This window comes from Mus musculus, chromosome 3, assembly GCF_000001635.26.
Source record: "Mus musculus strain C57BL/6J chromosome 3, GRCm38.p6 C57BL/6J".
NCBI classification, from domain to species: Eukaryota; Metazoa; Chordata; class Mammalia; order Rodentia; family Muridae; genus Mus; species Mus musculus.
The window spans coordinates 8,460,864-8,481,231 of NC_000069.6; the positions used below are offsets into that span (position 1 = coordinate 8,460,864).

The 20,368-nt window shown below is 41.8% G+C and overlaps 1 pseudogene across 1 annotated transcript; it reads right to left on the reverse strand.

The window, feature by feature from the left end:
- Window positions 1-523: 523 nt before the first annotated feature.
- Window positions 524-2,235, reverse strand: Gm6194 (predicted gene 6194; annotated as a pseudogene). Its single transcript, NR_033512.1, has one exon. The product of NR_033512.1 is annotated as a predicted gene 6194 (transcript).
- Window positions 2,236-20,368: the final 18,133 nt, after the last annotated feature.

The following is a 20,368-nucleotide window of genomic DNA, read 5'->3' on the forward strand; positions in this document are numbered from 1 at the left end:
CTCTTTACCAAATTTGGAACAGACAAACCATGCATATTCTGAATAAACTAACAAATAAGTGGTTTTCCAAGCTTATTATGTTACTAATGACAGCAATCTCTCAGAATATAGAGTCCCTTATATTCAATGCCAATACAGCCATCAGTTAATGGTATTGGAATTACTAAACACTTTAGGAAGATTTCTCAGATGAAATAAAAAGCCTCATTTAATTTGATAGCCTCTGTTATCAGGGAGAGGCAATGTCCCCACATTATAGGGTAACACCACTTAAGCTCCCTATATACGTACATAATTTAGGCACCTTCAATAGTTGTAGGCTTTTTCAAAGGTCTTTAATTATCCCTTCCCATAGACCCTACTGTTCCTTACCCTCCACCCCCATATTTAACCCTTTCTGTTCCATTATTCTTCATTCCCCGTTTATGCCATCTGCATCCTACCTCCCTTCCTTGGAATCCACCCCCATAGGCCCTTACCAGTTTGTTTGTTTGTTTGTTTGTTTGTTTGTTTGTTTGTTTTTTGAAGGAGATGCTTCCTTTGTTATAAATATATTATATACATCCAAAACATGACATTAAAATATTACTCCATGTTACAGAAAGATATTAAAGCTTTCTATTATTTACATTGACAAGCAAGCACCTTTAAAAAAAAATCCAAATATAAAAGCCTTATTCTTCCTCCTCTGACACACTGGCCAGAAGGGACAAAGTGTCCCTTCCCCAGATGGCCAAGCCCTTCACAAGAGCTGTGCCCATGAAGATGTCTCCGCAGGGAAACCTCAGAAGTGGCTGGACACATGGACAGGAGAACTAGGGGAAGGGAGAGTATCCTCGCGTGGGCAGGGCATCGTGGCCTCTCCTTGCCAGCTGCCCCCTGACCTTTGCCCGGCTCTGCCTCCCTAGGGTGGCAGCTGGGGTGGCCTACCCACCTAGGCCTCTGGGGTCTGTCTACAGGGCTGAGGGAGAATCATGATCCAGGGACATTTACGTGTTCTGGGGGCTCTCTGGGTCACCGAGACAGACCACTTGTTGTCTGTGACCCTACACCGGTCCAGGGAGCAGGCGTGCAGAGCAGATGCATAGGGTGGGGCTGGCCAGCAGGACTGGGCTCCCGTCTGCAGTCAGGCTTGGCCTCGGAGCAGCTAGTGGCCAGGAAGGTCCAAGGAAAGAAAAGGAGAAGAGGAAATGAAAAGTGGGTGGCTCAAGTATTCTGTGTCACTGGGGGTGGGCTCGGGGTGCCCGGGCCCAGGCCAGGGGACTTCTCTTCACTGGAGGGTAGCTCAGAGACGCCAGGATTTGGCAGATGGCTTCAGTTCAGGTTCGGGAAGGTTGGCGACCAAGAAGAGTCCAGACATGCTACTTGATCTTCTGGGCCCATTTCATGTCGTCCGCTCTCGGCTTCTCACCCGTCAGACCTTGGATGAGATCCTCCAGGCGCCGCCAGAAGCCTATAACCTCTGGGCGGTAGTTGAGCCAGCCTGTAGTGATACAGAAGGATGTTTCGTGGGCCGCCACGTGGTGGATGCAACGGTGTTTCCGTGGTAGGATCACGTGCCAGTCCTGCAGGACAGTGACCCAGCATGGCAGCCCTAAGTATGTGTGTGACCACTTGTGGATCTGGTTGGTGAAGGTGCCAAAGATGGTCAGACAGAAGACGAAGCATTCCCAAGGGTACAGCTGCTCCAGGGTCTCTGAGCTATGGGTCCGGAACTTGTAGGCCATGTTTAGCAGTGGCAGCAGCGTGACCAGGCAGTTGTCCTCATTGGTCTCGATGAAGTCGTGCCTTGTGATGGCTGTGGGGTCAATGTGGTGCTCCCGGAACGGCCGGATGAAGGCCTTCCCAACAATGGGCAGATCCACAGGGCCCCACGTATCAGCACCCCAATGTACCAGGCCGGACAGGAAGTCAGCGACGAGAGCCCCTGCAACGACACCCAGGATCACGAGGGGTGTGTGCTCCCAGCGGGCCAGCAGCAGGAGGTGGACCAAGTCGCGATGAGACTGAAACAGAGGATCACTGAACACCACTCCTGGAAGCGCTTGCCTGGCGAGTAAAGCGCCGCCAGCTCACGGGCTCCCGTGTGCTGTGTGCCCCAGCGCCGACCCTCCGCCTTCTTGTCCTCGTCCAGCTCCGGCTGCCGTCCCAGCGTGTCCTCGGCGCCTGCCATGGCCCATCGCCCGGCCCGCCCGCTCCCTTACCAGTTTATAACTTCTATGAATATTCCCATTTAAAGAAAACATGGGGGTTGTCTTTATTCTAGATTACCTCACTCAGAATGATTTCCTGATCATCTACTTATTTGCAAATCTCATAATTTTATTTTCTTTATGGCTGATAAATATTCCATTTTTTTATATATCTCATTTGCTCTACTCACTCCGCAGCTTATGGACTTGTAGACCTTTCCCGTTCCATTTTCTGTAGTAAATAGAGCAGCAAGCTATGCAAGTTTCTCTGTAGTATGATACACAGTACTTGGTGGACATGCTCAGGAGTAGCATAGACAGATATGGGTAGCTCTATTTCTAGTTTCACGAGGAGCATGCACTCTGACTGCCACAGTAGCTGCACCGATTTGTCTTCCTACTACAGTAAATAAATGCTTCCTTTTCCACATCCATGTCACCATTCACTGGCACTTGGATTTTGTTCATTCATTTTGTTTTTTTATCTCAGCCATTCTGACTTGGCTAAGATGAAATCTCAAAGAAGATTCGATTTACACTCTTTGATGTCTAGATAGGGGTACAGATATGCCATGTATGGGTTACCTCTTTTTGAATTGTTTGTCGGTGGAGTCCCATAACAGCTACCCGTGTTGCCAGAGTTGTTGCCATGCCTCTGGGTTACCCTTCAGAAACTGACTATATGACTTTAATCCTGAAGACACCACACATCAGTCACAGGACACAGGAACAAAAGCTGATACAAACCTGAAACTTTATATCTACAGACTAGCTTTTGTGGTGTAAAAGATTCTGTGCATGCTGCTGGAGAGAAAAGTAATCAATAGTTTTGTCCATAAGGGAATCCTGCAAGCTATTCTAACAACTGACCTTGCAAGAGAAGTCCTCAGGAGCAGTAGTAGCAACATGTTAGGGAGTAATCAACTGCATTAGCATTGAATTTAAAACCAACATCACAAAACAGAACTCATCGCTAGCGCTGTCAACCAGACCAAACACTATCGCTCATTACATCTTAAGTCATAGGTGAGAATCTAATATTATTAATCTGCTAAATAGACATAGTGATAAACACCCTCTTAAGTTCTTATCTTCATACTCTTAGATCAGTGCATCCAAAGAAGAGGAGACGTTAGATGTTCAGCTGTAAATGAGATAACCATACAACACTCCTCCCCACCTGCCCCCAGAGCTCAGGGATGACCACAGAGGAGGATGCAGGAGGATTACAAACGACAAAGGTAGTGGAGATCTTCAGCAGAACTGTACTTGTTAGGTGACACAGGACCATTGCACGTGTAAGCTCATGCAGCTGTGATTGTATGTCCAAGTCATGCATAAGATGGAACCAGGTGAGATGCTGGCATGGATGCTGAGGGGGGTTCATAAAGCCCCATCGCAAGCTGACACACTCTTGGCACTCGATGGCTGCTGGGGAGGGGAGTCAGATTTGTTCAAGGATGAGACCCTGAGAGGCTACCCATACTACAGTAAATCATCACACAGCCATGTGCAGACAGAGAGCAGTAAGTAGACTCGGTGGGCTTAAAAAGAAACAGCACATGAAGTAGGAAGGGACACCTACCGGGCAGGATAGGGAATGTTCTCAGGGGATGATGGGAAATGGATTTGATCAAAGTGCATTATATGCATGCATAAAATTACCAAACAAATTTTAAAAGCCTCATTTAAGCCACCGAGAGGATGAGAAACGGCTGTTGATGAAGCATTTGTCTTTTAAGTAGGAGGACCTCGGTTTGATCCCAGAACCCACATAAAAAATGCCAAGCATGTCTACACCAGTGTATCAGAAGAGTTCTACTGTTTTTATGCAACAAAGTCATAACTAATTACTTTTCTATCAATTACACAAATGACATAGAATACAAAGTTTTTTTAAAAGAGTTAACCAGAGTTCAAGTATTGTAAAACTTTGACCAAGATGTTTTGTTCCTCAAAGTCCTGCTTTAGTTGTTTGGTAAAGCAGATGATTGATGGCTGCCTATCCAGAACATAAAGGCAAGGTTTGCAAAGCACACTATTTTAGGTGCCTGTTGGGCACACAGACTTTGTGCTCCCAAAGCACTGATATATATACATTAGTTCAGTGGTTTAGGCTCTAGTGACTATTTCATCAACTCAAAGTCTTTGGAAAGGGCTACAAACTCTGAGATGATGATGATGATGTTCTTACACGCGTTCACGCGACCGGCCAGGAAAGACGCAACAAACCTGAATCTTCTGCGGCAAAGCTTTATTGCTTACATCTTCAGGAGCCAGAGTGCAAGAGAGCAAGAGAGCAAGAGAGCAAGAGAGAGAAAGAAAAAGAATGGCAAAACCCCGTCCCTTTTAAGGAGAATTATCCTCCGCCTAGGACGTATTACTCCCTGATTGGCTGCAGCCCATCGGCCCAGTTGTCATCACGAGAAAGGCAGAACACATGGCGGGAAAACTGCCCCTGCACGTGTGCAGATTATGTTTACCACTTAGAACACAGCTGTCAGCGCCATCTTATAATGGCAAATGTGAGGGCGGCTTCCCACAGTGGTGGTTATGGTGATGATGACAAAATTCTTTCTGCCTTTTAACAAAACAGCTCAGGTTTGATGGCATGCTCTTGCAATCTCAATCTCAGTGCTGCAGTGTCAGAGACAGACTCTTGGTGCTCTTTGGCAAGCCAGTCTGACTTGGTGCTCTTTGGCAAGCCAGTCTGACTTGGTGCTCTTTGGCAAGCCAGTCTGACTTGGTGCTCTTTGGCAAGCCAGTCTGACCCACTTAGTGGGTTCCAGACCAATGAAGACCAGATCTCAAGAAAAAGGTAGATATCTCTTAATGAAGGACAAACAAGACTGTCCTTTTGTCTCCACATGTTCATGCATGCATATGGTATACACACATACACACACACACACACACATACACACATATACACATACATACACACACACATTTACACATACATACACACACATATACACATGCACACACACATGCACACACACATATATACACACACATATACACACACATATACATTTACACATACACACACATACATACACACATACACACACACACACAAATATGCACACAGAAAGAAAAAAGCAAAGAAACAAATATATAAAATAAGGGGTATAGAAGGAATTACCCCTTCTATTATTAAGGATACAAGTATGGTTGAAACTAACTGTTGTCAATGTATAGTGCAAGGCTTCTCACCATTAAATAGATTTCCTTATCAAAATTCTGTAGCCCAGAAAAAAAAGCAGACAAACAGTTACTGAGAGAAAAAACACACAAGCAACAATGGCAACAATGTAATAAACTCCTATGCCCAACTATCTTCCTGACGGAAATTCATTTCCTTTTACAGTTTGTATAGTAGACTCTGAACTGAATCAATCCAAGCAGAGCCTCTAGGACAGTGGTTCTCAACCTGTGGGTCACGACCCGTTGGCATTGGAACAACCATTTCATAGGAGTAGCCTGAGACCATCAAACAACACAGACATGAAGACATTTTCATTATGATTCATAACAGTATCAAAATTACAGTTATAAATTAACCACAAAAATAATTTTATGACTGGGGTCACCACAACATGAGGACCTGTATTAAAGGATCACAGAATTAGGAAGTTTGAGAAGCACTGCTTTAGGACTTTCCCAACGTCCAGAAACTGGTTTACATTCTACCAATGTGTGTGTGCATATCTCACTATGATAGTTATGTTAAAACTATTTTTTGTTCTAATATTGTCAAATTTCAATTTCATTAACACCATGAGCGGTGTCTGTAATAAAATTCTAAATCCTGTCTTTTAGGAATTTTGTTCCTTTTGAAATAAATTATTTTGTTTATACTGTACTTTTTTAAGAAGATGGAGTCTCAAAAGAAAAAGTAAGACTCACTCTTCTACTTGGAAGAACATGGAAAAGGTCAGTTAACTGGAGGATCGGAGTGTTCAATGGACAGATTCACGGATAAAGCAAACCGGAGTGGGATTTAAGGCTTTGAGAAAGCAGAAGAGAGAACAAGCCAGAGACAAATAGAGACGAAATGAGAGTTTGAAAGGAGTCTTCATCTGTTTGCTGTTTTTTAAAACAGTGTCTAAATTTTTGGTAATTTATAAAGGAAAGAGTCTTAATCAGCTCATGGCTCTGGTGACTTGACAGTCCAAAGGCTTCCTTCCTTGCATCAAAATATGGCAAAGATAAAGGTGCAAAAAGAAAAAAAGACACCCAAAGAAGTCTGAGCATGCGGGCTGGCTTCATTTTTATAACTCATTTTGTTAGGATCCAACTCAATCTACTGGAACTACATTAGCATCCTTCCAAGCTAATGCCGCACAACCTCATCATCGTGCATGGAGCCCCTCCTCTTAAAGTTTCACCACCATTAATTCCATTGGGGCCAAGATTCCAGCAGATGAAACTTTGGGGGAAGTACTCAAATCACAGCCAATTCAAAGTATGAAATAAAAGAGAGGAGCAGCTGGCAGTGTTTTGCTTTGTGAGAAAGTAGATTGTCCTGTAGCCTTAGGTAGAAACTCCCAGAAAGTCTGCAAATGGTATTTTTAACTGTTATAGCTCTTTGGTCCTGCATTTTGTGCTTTAGAACAAAATCAAGCATTTTCTCTGTCTGTTTTGTTCCTAAATACACTTCAAGTTAGAAGAAAGAGTAGGATACATCAAACCTTAGTCCATGAATATTTTATAGGCAGAGAAGACTTAAAAGATCAGACTAAGTTCAGAGCAGTGACTGAATCTCTGCTCAGAATTAATGTGCCTCATTACCTGAGTGACATTTTTCAAAAGTCGATGCTGCTCATTAACCAATCAGAGCCCTGAATGAATGACATGTTCCTAGCTCAATTAAGGAATTGTAAAAGTTATATTTGGGAATTTGTGCAAACCTTCTCTTAGTGAAAACTAATATAATTCATGCTCTGGTGTATGTCTCAAAGCTTAAATATTTCAGTGACAGGCAATATAACAGTCTTCCCAAATTGGTAAAACTTATTTGGAAGAAAAATAAAATTTGAATGTAGCAATGTGCAATACTAATACTATGTTTACTTAAATTTAAATTTATTCAATGCTTAGAATAACTGTTGTATTCCATTTCATTTGGAATCTTCTACTCCATTATTAAAATAACCTGTCATTTCAGTGGCTAAAGTACTTCTCATTGACATTTCTTTGTGTCCATGAAAAACATCAGTTTACTTTCTGGGTAGTTAGTTCCCTTGAAAGGATGACTTGAAAAATCTTAACTATCATAAGGCCCTTTTGTAGATGTCATGGGTTTCCTCCATTCTTTGAATTTAGGCATGGGTATTTAACTGGCTGTTGGCCAATACGGAGTACCATGTTGTGTTAGTCACTTTTCTCATCACTGTGGCCTGACAAATAAGCTACTTAGGGAAGGCTGGGTTTATGTTAGCTGGTTTTAGGAGATGATAGCATCCCTCATGCCCCCATGAAGTTAGATGAACTTTACAGTGGTAGCTGTGCTTATGACTCCTCGTATTTCCATGGCCCTGGAAGCAGAGGCTGGACAGGAAGTAGATTTGGCTACAAAGGTCAAGACCCTTCCTCTCACGGCTCACTTTGCTAAGGAAGCCCTACCTCATAAAGCTCTTAAAACAAGGAGCACAGGCTGAAGATTGAGTGTTCAAAACCAGGAACCTCCAAGATAGATTTCTTATTCAAATCACAACAGCAAGCAATGCAATAAACAAAGATTTTTGAAGACACTGAAGTCATTGGTTCAAGTGGGACAGTATGAAGGAAACTCTCCCATAGTGTAGACCATTTGAAGTAACCGAGTACTCCAGCTTGACAACCCAGTAGCCACCTAACGTGAAGCTGTTCCCAATAGCCCAGTTGTACTTCAGCCATTGATGAGCAGTGTCTCTATTTGAATGACCCAGAAAACTCTTTCAAAACTTCCAAGATGGCAGCCCAGATTACTTACTCTCAGAACCATAAGCAAATAAATTGCTGCTTTGCCAATACAGTCTATATGATTTGTTGTAGACAGTGAGTATACTAGAATATGGGTGCCCTCTGAAATAAATAGCCTCCATCCATTTAAAGAGGGAAAAAATAAATATTTGACTGTGCAGATAAAGGAAATAAAAGTATCAGTCTGCTAACCATCAGTTTAACTTCGTCACAACCCACACTCCTACTGACCCTCTCACAAATGCTTTCCTAGTTAGCTGAGCACTGGAAATCTGTGTGAATAATTAACTTCCATATGGCTTCATAGAAACGTTTCTTCTGTCCTGTGAACCATACTTGCTTCCAGCAGCATTCTGGGAGGTAACCTTCATGGACTCACATCTATCTGTCTGCTTCAGCAGGTCAGAAGGCAGATGTCCTTCTGCTAAAGCTCAGACTAGTCCCCAGAGCATGAGCAAACTCCATTCCTGAGAGCTTTTGACCAGAGATGGGAGTCATAATTCTGTGTAGATTTTTTTTTTTAATACAACCAAGTTTATCTCTTGTCTACAGGAAATAGTAATTGACTTGGTCTGAGATGGAATACCAACGTCTGTTTGGGTTTGTTTACCATCACAGGTGATTGTCATGCACAGTGCTACAGAAAGCAGTAAAGACAGAAAGTACACAAGCTGTGAGTACTTGAGAAGTAACAAGGGTTTGGGGTGCGGGATTCAATAGCACTTCCACAGGACCAATCAAGTGCCTGGAATTCCAGTGGTGTCTTTGTTGGTTGCAAATAGACCACCCATAGCCAGGAAAGTGATAGTGGAAAGAAAAGGCCCAGAATCAAAGCCCAAGATTCTCTCCTAGTTACCTATTCAGCTTCAGTCACCACCACCATTTTCTCTGACAAAGGTAAAGAAATAGCTGATTAGCATACTAGCCAGCAAACTCTAAAATTACATCTTAAAACAAGGCAGTATTACATATGAAAGGGGAAAATAAGCTTTTAACTTCTTTTAAAAAACAAAAGAAAACTGAATCAATTGGATTTATGGCCAATTCCTTAATAAAACCATAAGAAAAGAGAACAGAGGGAAGCTTAGTCAGAGAAAAATGAAACCTCCACACACGGTGCCATCTAAAAAGCAAAACTCTGGATCTATTGCCTGTCAATAAAGTCTCAAGTGGACGGAGGCAGGTGGACAGCAACATAAAGAAGCCTTCATATAAAGAATATCTTTGGAAATCCTAAAATCACAAATGTCCAGGAATTAAAATTCCTTCAAATTCCCAATAAATACTTTATAAACTTTTTCCAACCCCCCCCCCAAAAATCTTCCTTTATATTTTTTACTGTAGGTACACTTCTTTTTTCTTCTTTTTTCTTTTCTTTCCTTGAATATTTTCTCTATTTACATTTCAAATGTCTTCCCCTTTCCCAATTTCCCTCAGAAACACCCTATCCCACCCTCCCTCCCCCTGTTTCATTAAGAGTGTTCCTCTAACCACCCACCCTGCCCTGGCATTCCCCTACACTGGGGCATCAAGCCTCCACAGAACAAGGGCCTCTCCTCTCATTGATGCCCGGACAAGGCCATCCTCTGCTACATATGCAGCTGGGACCATGTGTTCCCTCCATGTGTACTCTTTGCTTGGTGACTTAGTCCCTGAGAGCTCTGGGGGTACTCGGTTGACATTGTTGTTCTCCCTATGGGGTTGCAAACTCCTTTAACTCCTTTAGTCCTTTCTCTAACTCCTCCATTGGGGACCCTGTGCTCAGTCCAATGGTTGGCTATGAGCATCTGCCTCTGTATTTGTCAGACTCTGGCAAAACCTCTCAGGAGACAGCTGTATCAGGTTTTCCTGTCAACAAACAATTCTTGGCATCAGCAATAGTGTCTGGGTTTGGTGGCTGCATATGGGATGGATCCCCAGGTGGGTCAGTCTCTGGATGGCCTTTCCGTCAATCTCCGCTCCATACTTTGACTCCGTATTTCTGCCTGTGAATATTTTGTTCCCTCTTTGAGTTCTTTGAGTAAAGAAAGTCTACTGATTTGTTTGAGTTAATTTTATATCCAGTCACTTTGCTGAGGTTGTTTATCACCTTTGGAGTTCTCTGGTGGAATTCTGGAGATCACTTAAGTATACTATCATATCATCAGCAAATAGTGATATTTTGACTTCTTCCTTTTCAATTTGTATCCCTTTGACCTCATTTTGTTGTCTAATTGCTCTGGCTAGAACTTCAAGTAATGTAACCCCATTTTTTAATAGGACTATTTGGTTTTCTGGAGTCCAACTTCTTGAGTTCTTTATATATATATATATATTGGATATTAGCCCCCTATCTGATTTAGGATTGGTAAGATTTTTTTTCCCAATCTGTTGGTGGCCTTTTTGCCTTATTGACAGTGAAGTCCCATTTGTCGATTTTTGATCTTACAGCACAAGCCATTGCTGTTCTGTTCAGGAATTTTTTCCCTTTATCTTCATATCTTCAAGGCTCTTCCCCACTTTCTCCTCTGTAAGTTTCAGAGTCTCTGGTTTTATATTGAGTTCCTTGATCCATTTAGACTTGAGCATTGTACAAGGAGATAAGAATGGACTAATTCAAGCCGGGTGGTGGTGGCACACACCTTTAATCCCAGCACCTGGGAGGCAGAGGCAGGCAGATTTCTGAGTTCGAGGCCAGCCTGGTCTACAAAGTGAGTTCCAGGACAGCCAGGGCTATACAGAGAAACCCTGTCTTGAAAAAAAAAAAAAAAGAATGGATCAATTCGCATTCTGACTAATACAGAAGTGGATGCTCATAGTCATCCATTAAACAGAGCACAGGGTCCATAAAGGAGCTAGAGAAAGTACCCAAGGAGCTGAAGGGGTTTGCAGCCCCATAGGAGGAACAACAATATGAACTAACCAGTAAACCCAGAGCTCCCTGGGACTATACCACCAATCAAAGAAAGTACAGGGGGGGGGGGGGGACTCATGGCTCTAACTGTATATGTAGCAGAGAATGGTATAGTCACATCATCAATGGGAGGAGAGGCTCTTGGTCCTGTGAAGGTTCTATGCCCCAATAGAGGGGAATATCTTGGCCAGGAAGTGGGAGTGGGTGGGTTGGGGACCAGGGGGAGGAGAGAGGGGATAGGGTATTTTCGGAGAGGAAACTAGGAATGGGGATAGCATTTGAAATGTAAATGAGGTAAATATCTAATAAAACAAAAAAATTTTTAAAAGAATATTAAAAGCAGTAACAGAAAAGGGTCAAGTAACATATAAAGGCAGGCCTATTAGAATTACACCAGACTTCTCACCAGAGACTATGAAAGCCAGAAGATCCTGGACAGATGTTATGCAGACCCTAAGAGAACACAAATACCAGCAAACCTAACAATTAACATAGATGGAGAAACCAAGATACTCCATGACAAAAACAAATTCCTTATGTTCTTAAATTAAAGGAGGATTACCAGAAGGGGAGAATAGAATGTGTCTTAAAATAACATCCTTGTTTAGAGATCTGTGAAACGAGGGTGGCAGCTCTCCACCCATTTTCATTTGAAATCAGGTTACTTCTCCCTTTCATTTGTGACAGCTGTTGTGGTTGTCATGTGAACAATTTCCACAGGCTCATGCGGTGCTTGTGGTGCCACTTTGGGAAAGCCCAGGACTCTCAGTGCAGTGGTTCTCATCCTCTCATTTTTGGTCTGTGGGACTCACTGAGCCTTTCAGAGGAACCCCCTAAGACTATCACAAAACCTGGATATTTATTATGATTTATAAAAGTAGCAAAATGACAGTTATGAAGTAGCAACAATTTTATGGTTTGGGGTCATCACAACATGTTGAAGTTGAATATGTTGCAGCAATTAGGAAGGTTGAGAACCATGCCTTAGTAGGCTGATGGACTCAGGCTATGAGGAGACTTTGTAGGTATGACCCAGTCCTAACTCCAGCACAGCTCTGTCTGATTCTGAGCAGGCTGCCTCTGAGCCATGGCTCGAGCCACAGTGCCCTGAACCCTTTGGTCTCCATGTCTGGCCTGCCATGGTAGACTAAATCTCTTTTGAAACTGTGAGCCAGAACAAATATTTCCTCTTATAGTGTCTCTTTCAGTTTTGTTTTGTTTTTGGCAAAGTTTCTTTTTTTTTTTTTTTCTTTTATTGAAAATAGTTTTTTTTTTTTTTCAGGTTTGATCTTTTTCATGTAATATAACCTGATTAAGGTTTCCCTTTTCTCTACTCCTCCTAGTTTCTCCCCACCTCACCTCTCATCTGAATTCGTTCCTTTCTGCCTCTCATTAGAAAACAAACAAGCTTTTAGGGATAATAATTAAATAAAATATAATAAGAAAAAGAAAAACAAACATATCAGAATAGGACAAAATGAGCAGAAGAAATGGAGCTCAAGCAGACTCACAAGAAACAGAATAGACGCCAAGCACCGTAGAGTTTGCTTGTTCCCACAGGGACGAGTCCCATAAAAACACAAAGCCAACAGCCATGATGTGTACAGAAAAGACATGTAGGGTAGAAATAAATTAAATTAAAAGATAAAATTTTAAAAATAAGGATAGAGGGAGGAGGAAATAAAAAATCCCTGACAGAAAGTTATGAGGCTAGGAACCTCCAAAGATGCCGTGAGTTCATTTTCTATTGGCATCTACTACTGGGCTTAAGAGTAGTTAGAAAACTGAATTCCATGTACAAGTGGTTATCAATTGGAGTTGGTTTCTGGCTTAGAGATGGGACATATGTCCACTTCTTCTTTCAACTCTCAAAGCCCATCTGGTATAGACCTATGCAAGCCCCTGTGCATGCTTCCTCAGTCTCTTTGACTTTGTATGTGTATTGGTCCTGTTGTATGTAGAAGGTCTTATTCGTTTGATGTCCTCCATTCCCACTGGCTCTTACACTCTTTGCCACAGGTTTTTCTGAGCCCTGGGGGGAAGGATTTAACAGAGACATCCTGTTTAGTACTGAGTCTTCAAGGGTCTCTCACTATTGTCTGGCTGAGGGTCTTTGCGTTAGTTCCCATCTGCTACAGGAAGAAGCACCTCTAATGGTGGCTGAGGGTTAGGGTTAGGGCTAGGGCTAGAGATCTATGAGTACAGCAGAATATAATCAGGACTCACTTTTTTGCTACTTTCCTTTGATAGTACTCCAGATCCCTGAACTATCTATTCTCAGGTTCTTGGTCACCAAAGCAGTATCTGGTATGGATTCCTTCTCATGGAGTATGCCTTCAGTCAAATCAGATACCGGTTGGTTACTCTAACAAGCCTTGTGCAAACATTGCAGGAGTATATCTTGTAGGCAGGACGCCAGTGTAGATAGAAGGATTGGTGACTGAGTTGATGTTTACACTTCTCCCTTGGTATCATGAAGAGTGCCTTCTTATACCAAGGATGCTGAAATGTAGAAGTGAAGGCTCTCAGTAGGTACAGCTCATCTGTCAGGTTTTTGAAACAGTGAGAAAGAAGGAAAGAAAGAAAGAAAGAGAGAGAGGGGGGGGAGAGGGGGAGGGGAGGGAAAGAAGGAAGGGAGAAAGGAAGGAAGGAAGAAAGAGGGGGAGGGAGGAAGAAAGGAAGGAAGGAAGAAAGGAAGAAAGAAAGAGGGGGATGGAGGGAGGGAGGCAAGGGGAGGGGAGGGGAGGGAGGGAGGGAAGGAGACCCTAGAGAGAAAGAGGGAGGGAGGGAGAGAGGGAGGGAGGAAGGAAGGAAGGAAGGAAGAAAAAAGAAGGAAAGAAAGAAAGGAATGAGGGAAGGAAGGAAGAAAGAAAGAAAGAAAGAAAGAAAGAAAGAAAGAAAGAAAGAAAGAGAAAGAGAGAAAAAAGAGGGAAGGAGTGAGGGAGGAAGACAGGAAGGAAAGAAGGAAGGAAGGGAGGGAGGAAGAAAGGAAGAAAGCAAGGAAGGAAGGAAGAAAGAAGGAAGGGAGGGAGGGTTGGAGGGACAGAGGGAGGGAGGGACAAAGGAAGGAAGGGAGGGAGGGAGGGAGGGAGGAAGGAAGAGAGAAAGAAAGAAAGAAAGAAAGAAAGAAAGAAAGAAAGAAAGAAAGAAAGAAAGAAAGGAAGGAAGGAAGGAAGAAAGGAAGAAAGGAAGAAAGGAAAAAGAAAAGAAAAAGCCACTACAGAGGCCTACATCTATAATAGCAGAACAGAGAGAGAAGTGTACAAATACAATAAAAATACAAGTGAACCCCTCTTGAAGATTTGGTGTATGTAATTAATGGTTTGTTCTTTTAATCCTGTGGGGAAAGCTTTTCTTTTGGTGGCAATGATTTGTGTTAATTTATTGAGACAAAAACATTCAAAAAAAACTTCAAACGTGTTTCAGACATTAAGGAAGAACTTGAATATTAAAATGCTAAACAAGCTAAGAAAAGAATGAAGGCAATATCTGTGTTTTTGTTTTTAATGGGATAAGATACCAATTGAAAAAAAATGGACAGTTCTATATTTTTCTCCTACATAAAATCGAAAGTTATGTGCTTTCCCTCTAAGAACGAACTTTGTAACAACATCAAGCTCATTGTGAAGTTAACTTTCTCTGTATTTCTTTACGTCAAACGCTCCTGGGTGTTCTTCCTCGCTTCCAGCAGCAGGTACAATGGCTCTTTCCTTAGAGACTGCTAGAAAATGATGTCTTGAAGCTATCAGGATGTGTTGCCCCGCTGTCTGAGTTTGAAGGCTGACAATTTAAGTATCTTATCTTGCCGAGTAGTTGCCTGGCGTGGGGTCACTCTGTAAATATGCCATGTTTAACCAATCGTACTGTCTGTCTAGTTGCTTAGAAATTACCTAGGATCAACTGGACATTGTGGTATATATAGGGCTGTCTGTATAATTCCAGCAATTGAGAGACTGAGGCAGGATGATTGCAAGCCTGAAGCCATATTTGGGAACAGAGCAAGACTTTGTCCCAAAAGCAGTAAGAAAAAAAATGAGATCATTAAACCTGTCACAGTAAACAGACAGGCACATAAATGACAAGATGATGTGGTAGATATTGGAATGAAAGTGTTAATAACTCTTAGACTATATTATCATACATTATGAGGGCACTTGGTACTTGTGTACTATATCCAATGAAAGAAGTATATATTCATTTTCTCTTAGTGTACTACAAATTTAGCAGATTAAAGCAATGTCTATTCATCTTCTGTCACGCATTCAGGCCAAACTCAGCTGAATTCTCTATTCATGGCATTATGATGATAAAATGCATTATGATGATAAAAGCCTCTATTCTTGGTGTAGGTTCCAGTGGTCATCAAAGCCCATGCCAGTGTTGGCAGAACTTTCCATGGTAACTGTTTCACCACTGTATGTCATCCTGGTATCACTCTCAGCTCTTGGAGACTGCTCTTGATCCTTTGCACATGCCCTCTTAATAAGCTGTGTTATAAGACAGCACAGTTCTCTGAGACTATACAAAAGCTACCCATCTCCATCTGCCAAGGCAGCATTTTACCACTGCAGTACCTTTGCCATCTTCTATGGCTCTGACACATATGTGGCTATCTGGGCACAAATTAGAAGTTCTGACTGAATGTAAAGGGAGAGGCTTGTACAGTGGCACAACTCTTTGGGGCATTACTTTAGGGTGTACCTTGTCTTATTCTGTTTCTTGTTTGATTTGAGCTTTGTTTTCTTTTTAAGAGAGAGAGAGAGAATATGAAGTTGGGTAGGCAAGGAGGTTAGAAGGATCTGGGAGGGGATGAAGGAGGAAAAAGAATATGAGCAAAATATATTGTATGAAAAACATTCAAGCCCCTTCCGCTCCACTCGAGCCCCGGGCTACCTTGCCAGCAGAGTCTTGCCCAACACCCGCAAGGGCCCACACAGGACTCCCCATGGGATCCTAAGACCTCTGGTGAGTGGAACACAGCGCCTGCCCCAATCCAATCGCGCGGAACCTGAGACTGTGGTACATAGGGAAGCAGGCTACCCAGGCCTGATCTGGGACACAAGCCCCTTCCGCTCCACTCGAGCCCCGGGCTACCTTGCCAGCGGAGTCGCCTGACACCCGCAAGGGCCCAAACAGGATTCCACACGGGATCCTAAGACCTCTAGTGAGTGGAACACAACTTCTGCCAGGAGTCTGGTTCGAACACCAGATATCTGGGTACCTGCCCTGCAAGAAGAGAGCTTGCCTGCAGAGAATACTCTGCCCACTGAAACTAAGGAGAGTGCTACCCTCCAGGTCTGCTTATAGAGGCTAACAGAGTCACCTGAAGAACAAGCTCTTAACAGTGACAACTAAAACAGCTAGCTTCAGAGATTACCAGATGGCGAAAGGCAAACGTAAGAATCCTACTAACAGAAATCAAGACCACTCACCATCATCAGAACGCAACATTCCCACCCCACCTAGTCCTGGGCACCCCAACACAACCGAAAATCTAGACACAGATTTAAAAACATTTCTCATGATGATGATAGAGGACATCAAGAAGGACTTTCATAAGTCACTTAAGAATTACAGGAGAGCACTGTTAAAGAGTTACAGGCCCTTAAAGAAAAGCAGGAAAACACAGCTAAACAGGTAGAAATCATTAAAGAAAAACAGGAAAACACATCCAAACAGGTGATGGAAATGAACAAAACCATACTAGAACTAAAAGGGGAAGTAGACACAATAAAGAAAACCCAAAGCCAGGCAACGCTGGAGATAGAAACCCTAGGAAAGAGATCTGGAACCATAGATGCGAGCATCAGCAACAGAATACAAGAAATGGAAGAGAGAATCTCAGGTGCAGAAGATTCCATAGAGAACATCGACACAACAGTCAAAGAAAATACAAAATGCAAAAGGATCCTAACTCAAAACATCCAGGTAATCCAGGACACAATGAGAAGACCAAACCTACAGATAATAGGAATTGATGAGAATGAAGATTTTCAACTTAAAGGGCCAGCTAATATCTTCAACAAAATAATAGAAGAAAACTTCCCAAACATAAAGAAAGAGATGCCCATGATCATACAAGAAGCCTACAGAACTCCAAATAGACTGGACCAGAAAAGAAATTCCTCCCGACACATAATAATCAGAACAACAAATGCACTAAATAAAGATAGAATATTAAAAGCAGTAAGGGAGAAAGGTCAAGTAACATACAAAGGAAGGCCTATCAGAATTACACCAGACTTTTCACCAGAGACTATGAAAGCCAGAAGAGCCTGGAGAGATGTTATACAGACACTAAGAGAACACAAATGCCATCCCAGGCTACTATACCTGGCCAAACTCTCAATTACCATAGATGGAGAAACCAAAGTATTCCACGACAAAAACAAATTCAACAATATCTTTCCACAAATTCAGCCCTTCAAAGGATAATAACAGAAAAGAAGCAATACAAGGACGGAAATCACGCCCTAGAACAACCAAGAAAGTAATCATTCAACAAACCAAAAACAAGACAGCCACAAGAACAGAATGCCAACTCTAACAACAAAAATAAAAGGAAGCAACAATTACTTTTCCTTAATATCTCTTAATATCAATGGACTCAATTCCCCAATAAAAAGACATAGACTAACAGACTGGCTACACAAACAGGACCCAACATTCTGCTGCTTACAGGAAACCCATCTCAGGGAAAAAGACAGACACTACCTCAGAGTGAAAGGCTGGAAAACAATTTTCCAAGCAAATGGACTGAAGAAACAAGCTAGAGTAGCCATTTTAATATCGGATAAAATCTACTTCCAATCCAAAGTTATCAAAAAAGACAAGGAGGGACACTTCATTCTCATCAAAGGTAAAATCCTCCAAGAGGAACTCTCAATTCTGAATATCTACGCACCAAATGCAAGGGCAGCCACATTCATTAAAGACACTTTAGTAAAGCTCAAAGCACACGTTGCACCTCACACAATAATAGTGGGAGACTTCAACACACCACTTTCTTCAATGGACAGATCGTGGAAACAGAAACTAAACAGGGACACAGTGAAACTAACAGAAGTTATGAAACAAATGGACCTGACAGATATCTACAGAACATTTTATCCTAAAACAAAAGGATATACCTTCTTCTCAGCACCTCACGGGACCTTCTCCAAAATTGACCATATAATTGGTCACAAAACAGGCCTCAACAGATACAAAAATATTGAAATTGTCCCATGTATCCTATCAGACCACCACGGCCTAACACTGATCTTCAATAACAACATAAATAATGGAAAGCCAACATTCACGTGGAAACTGAATAACACTCTTCTCAATGATACCTTGGTCAAGGAAGGAATAAAGAGAGAAATTAAAGACTTTTTAGAGTTTAATGAAAATGAAGCCACAACGTACCCAAACCTATGGGACACAATGAAAGCATTTCTAAGAGGGAAACTCATAGCTCTGAGTTCCTCCAAGAAGAAACGGGAGAGAGCACATACTAGCAGCTTGACAACACATCTAAAAGCCCTAGAAAAAAAGGAAGCAAATTCACCCAAGAGGAGTAGATGGCAGGAAATAATCAAACTCAGGGGTGAAATCAACCAAGTGGAAACAAGAAGAACTATTCAAAGAATTAACCAAACGAGGAGTTGGTTCTTTGAGAAAATCAACAAGATAAATAAACCCTTAGCTAGACTCACTAAAGGGCACAGGGACAAAATCCTAATTAACAAAATCAGAAATGAAAAGGGAGACATAACAACAGATCCTGAAGAAATCCAAAACACCATCAGATCCTTCTACAAAAGGCTATACTCAACAAAACTGGAAAACCTGGACGAAATGGACAAATTTCTGGACAGATACCAGGTACCAAAGTTGAATCAAGATCAAGTTGACCATCTAAACAGTCCCATATCACCTAAAGAAATAGAAGCAGTTATTAATAGTCTCCCAACCAAAAAAAGCCCAGGACCAGACGGGTTTAGTGCAGAGTTCTATCAGACCTTCAAAGAAGATCTAATTCCAGTTCTGCACAAACTATTTCACAAAATAGAAGTAGAAGGTACTCTACCCAACTCATTTTATGAAGCCACTATTACTCTGATACTTAAACCACAGAAAGACCCAACAAAGATAGAGAACTTCAGACCAATTTCTTTTATGAATATCGATGCAAAAATCCTCAATAAAATTCTCGCTAACCGAATCCAAGAACACATTAAAGCAATCATCCATCCTGACCAAGTAGGTTTTATTCCAGGGATGCAGGGATGGTTTAATATACGAAAATCCATCAATGTAATCCATTATATGAACAAACTCAAAGACAAAAACCACATGATCATCTCATTAGATGCAGAAAAAGCATTTGACAAGATCCAACACCCATTCATGATAAAAGTTTTGGAAAGATCAGGAATTCAAGGCCCATACCTAAACATGATAAAAGCAATCTACGGCAAACCAGTAGCCAATATCAAAGTAAATGGAGAGAAGCTGGAAGCAATCCCACTAAAATCAGGGACTAGACAAGGCTGCCCACTTTCTCCCTACCTTTTCAACATAGTACTTGAAGTATTAGCCAGAGCAATTCGACAACAAAAGGAGATCAAGGGGATTCAAGTTGGAAAAGAGGAAGTCAAAATATCACTTTTTGCAGATGATATGATAGTATATTTAAGTGACCCTAAAAATTCTACCAGAGAACTCCTAAACCTGATAAACAGCTTCGGTGAAGTAGCTGGATATAAAATAAACTCAAACAATTTAATGGCCTTTCTCTATACAAAGAATAAACAGGCTGAGAAAGAAATTAGGGAAACAACACCCTTCTCAATAGTCACAAATAATATAAAATATCTTGGCGTGACTCTAACTAAGGAAGTGAAAGATCTGTATGATAAAAACTTCAAATCTCTGAAGAAAGAAATTAAGGAAGATCTCAGAAGATGGAAAGATCTCCCATGCTCATTGATTGGCAGGATCAACATTGTAAAAATGGCTATCTTGCCAAAAGCAATCTACAGATTCAATGCAATCCCCATCAAAATTCCAACTCAATTCTTCAACGAATTGGAAGGAGCAATTTGCAAATTCGTCTGGAATAACAAAAACCTAGGATAGCAAAAACTCTTCTCAAGGATAAAAGAACCTCTGGTGGAATCACCATGCCAGACCTAAAGCTTTACTACAGAGCAATTGTGATAAAAACTGCATGGTACTGGTATAGAGACAGACAAGTAGGCCAATGGAATAGAATTGAAGACCCAGAAATGAACCCACACACCTATGTCACTTGATCTTCGACAAGGGA